The sequence below is a fragment of the Bos indicus genome, chromosome 10, assembly GCF_029378745.1.
Source record: "Bos indicus isolate NIAB-ARS_2022 breed Sahiwal x Tharparkar chromosome 10, NIAB-ARS_B.indTharparkar_mat_pri_1.0, whole genome shotgun sequence".
In the NCBI taxonomy this organism is placed as follows: domain Eukaryota; kingdom Metazoa; phylum Chordata; class Mammalia; order Artiodactyla; family Bovidae; genus Bos; species Bos indicus.
In genome coordinates this window covers 35,113,457-35,123,335 of record NC_091769.1, presented here as the reverse complement: position 1 = coordinate 35,123,335, position 9,879 = coordinate 35,113,457, and positions in this window count along the sequence as shown.

The window sequence follows — 9,879 nt, the reverse complement described above, 5'->3', positions numbered from 1 at the left end:
TCATCCAACTGGCAATTCACTTTTCTTGTGTGGGAGTGTTGTGTGACAAGGGGCATGTGGGTGATGGAGTATTTACTAGTTACTCAGTACACAGCAAACACCTCTAGAAGATGACAAGTATGTTCTTAAGACAGTTGTTTGTTGCTTAAGTAGTTGCTAAACCTGACAGATAGATTTCACATGCTGGGAGACAGAAATAAAAACCTCTATTGGATGATTAGTCAAATCAGATTCCTGTCGTGAAAGTCATAGGTAATGATTCATCAAACAGATCTGACAATTCCAGAGTCAGCAGCCATACACTCCCCTCCCCTTCCTTCTCCTTCCTAGCATCCTGTTAGCTCCTTGAAAGGTGATTTTTCTTTCTTTTTTTTCTTTTTTTTTCACTTGCTACTGATAATACCAGGTACTTAGGAACAGTTTCATAAGATGGCCTAATGGTCTCCTGCTCCTCTGGCCTACTTGTTAATTTTATATAGATGAATGGAGGGTTTGGGGGCCACAAGAGGCGCACAAAAGCAGAATACATTGCCCCTTTTAGATCATCTCCTCCTATAGGCTTAGCTGAAGGGACAGAGCAGAAGCTTACTGGAAGGACCCTTCAGGGGGGCCACTGCCAGGACTGAAGGACTGTAGGCATTCCTCTGGACTTCTCTTGGAACGTGGCTTCTTCCAACAAAAGAAGAAATCTACAACCTGTTATATACCCTGCAAATAGCAAGGTGATCTGTACGGTAGCAGGGAAGAGCTTTCCTGCCAGACAAAGCTCATGGAGGCCGTCCAACACAGAGGCCTTGCCCAAGCTGTGGTACTCCAGTTTTTCTGGTGGAAAGGAAGGATCACAGGGGAAAGGGTGGCTGGGTCACTGATAGGAGCACATCCACATTTCTGCTAGTCAATGTGTGCTGAAAATATTCCTCAGAAACCTAAATACTTCTTGGAGAAGCAGGATGGCAAAAGGGGAAAGAAAAATTATACCTTTAATATGGATGATATTTCCCTCTTGTGTGTGTGTATCCTCAACCTGGAAGTTCTGGGATTTCAGGCCAATAATCTGACATGGACTCAAGGGCGGGCCTTTCAGGGACAGGATCTGGTTCTTGCTTTGCTAAGTTGTTATCATTGAGGATTACATATTTAAAATAAAGTTGTTAAGTATATGACATTTTTCTATAGGATTTTATTTTTTATAAGTTCCTCCTAATTGGATATGGAATTGATCTAAAACCATTGCCCATGAATAGGAGGAACAGGACTGTCAGTAATATCTATCTTAAAAACTACACGTGATTAAAAAGAGCAGGATAATTGAGGAAAAAATTGCTTATGTAGCAAAGAGAAGCAAGATGTGCTGTGATTTTGTAGGAATTTAAAAAATGCTAGAAATGTTCAGCCTTTTTATTAGTAATTTCCTAGAAGTGAACAGCAGCCAACTATTGTATTCTAGAATGGACCAAAATCCTAGCATCTCTGAAATGAAGACATCAGGTATTCATTCCTTCTGTGTATTTTCCCTAGATCACGGTTCAGAGTTTGCTTTAATTCAGCCACCTGGATGGTCCGAGCCAGAGGGGAGTTAGCAACAGGTGTTTCTTATCTTTCAATCAAACATCAACTCAGGCTTCCCTCTCCTTCAGGAGATGTTCTCCTGCAGTTTTAAATTGACTTGTTTCTTCTTTGGAAACATGTGTTCTCTCTACCACACTACTCATCGCCCTCCATTCTTTAGTTTTTCAAAATCGATTTTATTTCCAAATGTGTAAGGACTAGAATGTAAGTATCCAAAGGTTTGGGCTTGGAAAGAGCTCCAATATTTGGGAATTTCCAAATCCCTTTATACTCAGCTTATGGCCCAGAAAGACTGGAAACTCACCAGCTCTCAGACCAGCTCCAGCATTTCCTGCAGTTATGCCTGAGTTCCTGGGGTAGATGAGGTGACAGACCCCCCAAAACATTGCACCCCTTCCCCACAGAATTGAAGCAATACTCTTGGGGAATTGATCTTAGTGGGAAGAGGTAGGACTATCACTTTAATGGTAATTATGTTTCCTGCTTCCGTCTCCCTCTTCCCAGCCAGAGATTGATTTGGAGATTAGCATGAGACCCACTTCTGGCCAATGAGAGTTTTGCTGAAGGCTTCTGGGAAAACATTCTTACTTGAAAGAAAGAGCCACGTGAAGTCAGGTTCTCTCCATCTCCACTTAAGTGTGAATGCTGGCAAGCCGTGTTGGGTGCTGCTAGGGGAACCAGACTTAATGTGAGACCAATGCTGGAGAAGGAGGAGCAGGGAGATGAACAGAACTGTAAGTCAGAGCACATTTTTGAGCTGCCAACCTTAAAAGCCATGATACCTCCAGATTTCTCTGGATATGTGCTTATCATGTGTGTGATTGTGTGAGACTCAGTTGTGTCCAACTCTTTGCGACCCGATGGACTGTAGCCAGACAGGCTCCTCTGTCCATGGAGTTCTCCTGGCAAGAATATTGGAGTGGGTTTCTGTGCCCTTCTCCAGGGGATCTTCCTGACCCAGGGATCGAACCCAGGTATCCTGCATTGCAGGCGGATGCTTTACTGTCAGAGCTACTAGGGAAGCTTATTAGTTAGGCCAAGTTGTTGTTTTTCTGTTACTTAGAGCCGCAAATATTGTAACTCATGAAGCTTTTAAATTCCCTCTGCTTAGGTTGTCTTTTCACACACTTTGCTTTAACCTCTTCTGAATTTTTTAGAGTAAGAGAAATAAGAACAGGTCATAGGATAAAAATATTTTCAAAGACTCTTCAGGTATATTATTAAGGTGCTTTCCAGAAAGGTTGCATTGTTCTCTCTCTCCCTGTCCTTTTGCCAGCAGGCCCTGCTAGCCCCAAGCATGACTCACAGCTGACTGGAGAGACAGAGCATGACTTCTGATGTTATTGTGTCTTTGCATCCCTTCTTTGGGGAACTGGGAGGTATAGTCCAGTGCGTTCAGGAAAGAGTATCCAGAATAAGCTTATCAGAGGGAAGGAGTTGGGAAATTGATCTATTGGGAAATTGAGGATATGGGGCAAGAGGATGGAGAAAGAAAATGATGAGATTTTGACCCGAGCCTAGGGGTGCAGGGCTAGCCAGGGTGGGTGATGGAAAGCCCTGCATTTGAGACCAGTCTCTCTGACTCCCCATTCATACTCTTCTCTCTATTCAACTTTTTTCCAGCTTCCTTGAGGTGTAATTGACCAATAAACTTGTAAAATACTTAAAGCATACAATGTGATGATATGATACATTGTGAAAGTATTCCATCCATGGGTTAATTAACACGTCTATCACCTCACATAGCTACCTTTTTTTGTGTGTGAGAGAAAATGTTTAATTCTATTCATAGCAGATTTCAATGATACAATATGGTGTTATCAACTACAGTCACTGTCTTATCCACTAGATCCTCAAACTTTATTCTCTATTCAACTTTTTATGTTTTATCATCTTAATGCCCCTCAGGGCATCAATAAGGATGGGCTGGTTTGAGTTTCATTGTAGAAACTTGTTTTCATTGTTTGTCACCCTGCAAGAAGACTACACATCCATAGGTACTTACTAATAGGGAAGGGAGCTGGGAAAGCATAGTCATCTTTGGGACTTGATTTTTTTGTTTTTTTTTAGTGGGTTTTTTTTTTTTCACTTTTTAAAAAAAATTTTATTTAATTTTTAAACTTTACATAATTGTATTAGTTTTGCCAAATATCAAAATGAATCCACCACAGGTATACATGTGTTCCCCATCCTGAACCCTCCTCCCTCCTCCCTCCCCATACCATCCCTCTGGGTCGTCCCAGTGCACTAGCCCCAAGCGTCCAGTATCATGCATCGAACCTGGACTGGCATCTCGTTTCATACATGATATTTTACATCTTTCAATGCCATTCTCCCAAATCTTCCCACCCTCTCCCTCTCCCACAGAGTCCATAAAACTGTTCTATACATCACTGTCTCTTTTGCTGTCTCGTTCACAGGGTTATTGTTACCATCTTTCTAAATTCCATATATATGCGTTAGTATACTGTATTGGTGTTTTTCCTTCTGGCTTACTTCACTCTGTATAATAGGCTCCAGTTTCATCCACCTCATTAGAACTGATTCAAATGTATTCTTTTTAATGGCTGAGTAATACTCCATTGTGTATATGTACCACAGACTTGATTTAATGCGTACAAAGCATACCTCCTGCATCCCAGTTTCTTCTCTTTCCAGGACTTCAAGTTCCTCCAAAATAAAACCTTGGAACTTTTTTAAGCCAGAAAGAGCCTTCTGGTCCAACTTCTCAGTTAACAGATGAAGAGGTTGGTTCAAGGACGTGAAGTGACTTTTGAGCGTGTTGATTGGGGGGAAGTCCAGAAAACAATTCAAGTGCTCGTACCTCCAGCTTAAAGTCTTGACCTTCATAGGGCTTCACCCTTTGAAATTCATTTCATATGATTTCAAAAATGTTTTAGTAGTAAATCAGAAATGCTTCCCAATTTTCCAGTTAACAGCAAGGTATGTGCCCACAGTTGGGAGAGGTGGGAGGCTAAAGAGGGCTAGGCAAGAGAGAGGAAGGAAAGACAGCAGAAGAAACTGATGTTAGCTTGTTAACCAAAGGCCCACCTGCACTACGTATTCCCTTCTCTTCCCTTCAAATGGAGTCCCAATCCTCCTGGACCCCATTCCTGAGTTGACTGAAATGCTTACTGCTGCTCCCAGGAGAGTGTTACACTTTGGCTTGAAGTCAGGATTGTCAATTGCCTTAGAAACAGAACGCGTGTTTAGAAACATGATATCACCTCAGATTTACCCAGCCTAGGACACAATGAAGAATCACTTTGATTCTCAAGCAAGTTTTATGGAACCTGAGGCATCTGGTCTTCCGGGGTTTCTAGGAATTGTGAAATAATCCTTCTGCCCAGTACCAACCTAATCTTTTGTAGGTGAGATGTTTAGTCGTTCTGACCACAAATGCAAGGTCCAGGGAGCACCTATGGTATTAGAGCCATAGAGATGGTTAAAGATTAAAAAAAAAAAAATAGGCAAGTTAGCTTGCAGAAGAGTAGAATGTGCTTGAGTTCTGTGCCTTTTTTGGTACTGAAATTGTAAAGGTATTGATCCTGTTACTTTCACGAAGGATGTGGAGCAATACCAGCTTCTTTGGAAATGGTGAAGGATTTCCTAAAAGTGAGAATGATAATGCATCAGAATGTTCCTGAGATAGATTGTGAAATGTTTTCTGGTTGTCTTCACCCATAGTATGGATTTGGTAGTTAATCTGGAATGGAATGACCTCCAGAGGTCCCTGTCACTGAGGAAGTCTGTGAGTCTGCCAGGCTCTGACACAATGGAGTTTCCAGGACTGCTATGAGGGAGTTGGCTTCTGACGCTAATGAAACACATTCCTCCTAAAGAATTTAACTTTTCTGAGGTTCTATTTCACACCACCCATTTATTAATGATAATTTTTCAAATTTTCTGAACAGTTATCCCATGTGCAGTCCAGATTAAGTGATATTTCCAAATTTTCTATTGTTATTTTTTTGCCTTCTGGAAGAAAATTATGAGTGTCAGTTAAAAGGGTAAGACAGGCACAAGTAAAGAAAACCCCAACTATTGTGTGAAGAGTTTTGAAGATTAAATGTGACATGGAGATTGGCATCCAATTTCAGTCTGGATGAAAGACTCACACGGCACTGGGAAATGTGGCCAGCACCCAAATGGCTGGGTTACCCAGGCATTTGTTTTAAGTGATATCCATCTCTTGGGAGGTTGTTTTTTCCCCGGTCCCTTTGTTAATAGTGAGATCATGACAATTTGCATTTTGTAGAACTGAGCCAAGGGAATTGTCACTCTTTCTAATTTAAGAGGATGAGTGTGTAGTCTGGAAAAAGCTTTTAATTTTATTATGACACCAAAGATAAGCACTATTGCTTCCCAGGAAAGAGGTGTACAGGGAGGACATCTTTCTCTTTCTCCACCCCCCTCCCCAGCCTCCTTTCTTCTCTTTTCTTTCCCTTTCCATTTTCCTATTTTATCTCCTCCTCCTCTTCTCCTCCTCTTCCTTTTTTCTTCCACTTCTCCTTAGGCATTTAGTGAGGACGAACTGCAGTAACACACGGAAAGCACTTACAAGTGTAAGTGTTAGTGGCTCAGTCGTGTCCAACTCTTGGCAACCCCATGAACTGTAGCCCACCAGGCTCCTCTGTCCTTGGAATTCTCCAGACAAGAATACTGGAGTAGGTTGCCATTCCAGATCTTCCTGACCCAGGGTTCAGACCCGGGTCTCCTGCATTGCGTGTGGATTCTTTACCATCTGAGCCACCAGGCAAGCACTTAGTTCACCATTATTCAATGCCCTGGAACTCTATGACCACTCCCTCTGTCCCTCATTGTTCCAAGACTTCAAGGCAGAGGGCACCTATGTGGCTTCACCCTTCCTGATTCCCTTATTGGTCTGTCTGTCCTTCTCTAAGAATGGTACTGGGTGTCTTGAGCCTCATGGCCTTGTAGGTAGGTTGGGAATTGGATTCCATGGGGGATGGGGCATGGGAGGAGGGCAGAGGTGTTTTTACAAACAAATTAATGGAACTTAAGTTTCAGGGCTCCTCATGTGCCTGGGTTCCTTCCAAGGCCATAGAGGGGCCCTACTGATATGTTCACATGGTCATATGCTTGGTAGCATTTATTAAAGTAAGATATTTTAACTGCAATTGGTTAAGTCCACTGAGTTTTCCATTCTAATTTGTTTCATTCACTCTCCCTCTCATGTTGAAGAGTTAGGGTGACTGCAGGAATTTTCTGGATCTAATAAAGAGGGACATAGAAGAGGGATCTATTTATATGGTTTGCAGTCCTTTCTACATACAGTGAAGTAATGACTAGCTGTCCTTGCCCTTTGATGGCTTCCGTGAGTATTCCTAGTGCCCACCTGGTATCTAACAGGAAGGTGTAGGCTTAAAGGTAGTATCATGGCATATGTAGTGTCTGATGTGGATGTGTGTGAAGAAGAAACAAATGTTGACATGTATGGAGTCAGTATGGAAAAGTGTTATAGAAATGTATCATACAATTTTTTTTATTTTGTGATGTTTTGTGGCATTTGTTACTTGAAGTATTTTCTAATTTGTTGTGACTTTTCTCATTTTAAGTAATTATTCATTTTTACCTTTGAATTTGAAATTTTATATTATTTAACTAAGTAAAATCATCTAAACTGTATACTTTTCAGGCCCAACCTAAGTTGAGTCCTCCCTGGTTGAGGGGCATAAGAAGGAGACTAGATAGGGAGAAAAATGAGGACCACCACACTGAACAGTATCAGGCCAGTTTGTGAAAGACACTCAGGGCTGGGTGCACAGGTGTCTGTGTTTTGGTGTCTGTGCCCGTGTGCAGTGTGGTAGGCACTGTGGACACTCAGGACCACTTGCAGACACTCAGGACCACTGCAGACACTGGCGCTTCTCCACACAGCGAACGAATTAAGCCAGAGGGGGAAAGGAAAGTACAATTTAGCCGTGCTAATTATTATAATAATTACATGAATTACTTACCACTGATACATAACTATTGTGGAGCAGAATAATAATTACATATACCAACTCACATTTCCATGTAACTTCTTTATTTGATTGTAACCTCACATATTCTCTACGTGCAGTAATCTTGCAAAGTTTGATGAGTGAACTCCAACAGCTAAAGCTTTCCTTGGTGTAAGATTTCTGTAGCTGAACTCATGATGCCTTCAGTGTGCCTATGTGTCAACATCCTGTTCTGAAATGCTTTCCACTATTAAAAATAATGGACCCTACGTCTTCAGTGATTAGAGTTGCCTTTAGGCTAACTTCTCCTTTTAGGCATTTTGGAAGATGGTGTGAGTTACATATACCCTGTTGGATAGGTCATTCTTTTATCTTCTATGTGCCAGATTTTGTTCTGTTTACAAATGCAAACTGCCTTAGTGTAGTATTTAAATGTACACAATGAGTATTTTCTTTTATGTTTTCCTGTAAATGCATGCTCTGAAAATTTCATCATTTATGTAAGTATGTGTCATTTTTAAGTGCCTATTTTGTGGCAAAGACCTGCCATTTGGCCACCAGGCCTGTGAGGGAGGGGACCCACAGACCCACAACCCTGACGTTGAGGGATGAGCTGTGAGGGGAAAGCAAGGAGGCATGGGAGTGAGAAGGGGCCTCTCCTGGCCTGCTGTGTGAGTGGGGTAGCGGGTGGAGAGGTCACAGAAGCTTTTCATGAAGAAATGGTATCTAAGCTTAGTCTCGGAAGACTGTTCAGAAAGGCTTGGGTCTTTGGATAAAGAGGAAAGGCCAATTAATGTGTTGGCATTCACAGCCACCACTTTTGCTTTCACTAAACTGTTTTAGAATCTGGGCAGGAGGCTCTGACCAAGGGCCCTGGAGAGGAACATCTGTGTTTTTTATTCTCCCCGGTGTATTTTGGAAGAGCAATTCTTTCAACTCTTTCTTGGCTTCTCTTGCCTTGTGTGGTAAGATAATACTACAGAGCCAGGAAAGCAATTAACCAAAGCCAGTAATTAACTTTCTCCTTCCATGGACATAATGAATTGAGGTTTCTTGGCTGATGAAATCTACTGTGGATTTTTCTGTTTAATATCTCCTTTGTTGGCAGCTTTGCTAGCAACATAGACGCTGCATTTCCTGAGGTTTAATTAGTCCAAAATCTCAGAAGCTCAAATCATGGTACTTTCAATTTGTATGTGTATCAACATCCTTCTCTTAAATACTCCAGGTTCCTTCCTGTGTATTTCTCTTAGCACAGAGCCTTGAATCGGAAGGTACACAGTCAACTCTTAAGAATAAAAGAGGAATGAATGTAGGAATGCATATCCAGGATAAGTTTTAGTATCAACAGGACTGAGTCTCAAAAATTAATAAAACTCTACAAAACTGAGTAGGGAAAATACAAGAAGGGGAAATTACAAATGCCAATTCAAAATATTTTCTCATTTTCCTTGAACTTTTCTCTTTGACTCATGGTTCATTTAGTAATGTGTACACCAAAAATAAAAAAATTAAAAAAAAAATAAGAAAATGCTATAGAATTTTTAAAATTGCCTAGAAAACCCTTTCCCAGAAGGAAAGTAGATAATAAGCTCTATTTTCTTTCATTTTTAAAGTACCTTCATTTAGATAAAAGTATTCATTTAAAATATCTTAGAAAAAAACAAAACAAAACAAAATAGGAATAAGTCTCAGAGCATGGAGTAATGTGGGAAATAATTTTTTTTGTGTGTGTGAATCTGCTTAATTATGCTAACCTTCTTCCCCTCTCTCTCCCCTCACAAAAACTATACACACTCACAGAAACACTATACATTTCAAAAAGAGATTTAGGAAGTAGTTTTCAGTCTATTTTTAAGCTCATAAGGGTTTAAAGACTAATCCTTTGTGAAAAGTCATCTAATTCAGAGAACATGCTTTGTTGTGGTCCAAGAAAAATGTATTTTCTTTGAACAGTATAGGTTTAAAACACACACACAAAACTCAAAGGAAAAAACAAAAACCCTTCAACCATAGATACAGCTGAATGACCAACACAGAGAAGTGAATGGCCCCGGATGACATCCATAAAAAGAGCAGTGCTCCCTCTGGCTAGCCTGGCCTGGTTAAGGAACGTACGAAGGCCAGGTTCAGGTACCAGGACCTTGTTCCCCTCTCAGCGCCCCAGTCAGGGAAGTGTCCATGGCCACCTAATAGAATCTGACCTGAAGCCTGCCAAGGTGAAGGGCGACACAGGTAACACTCCTTAGCTCGGGTGTGTATCTAGTAAAGACCCAGCTGTGTTTCCTTTTCTCCGTGTCTTTGTCTGTCACCTTGGGTTATGGGTCTAAATTGAAATAGA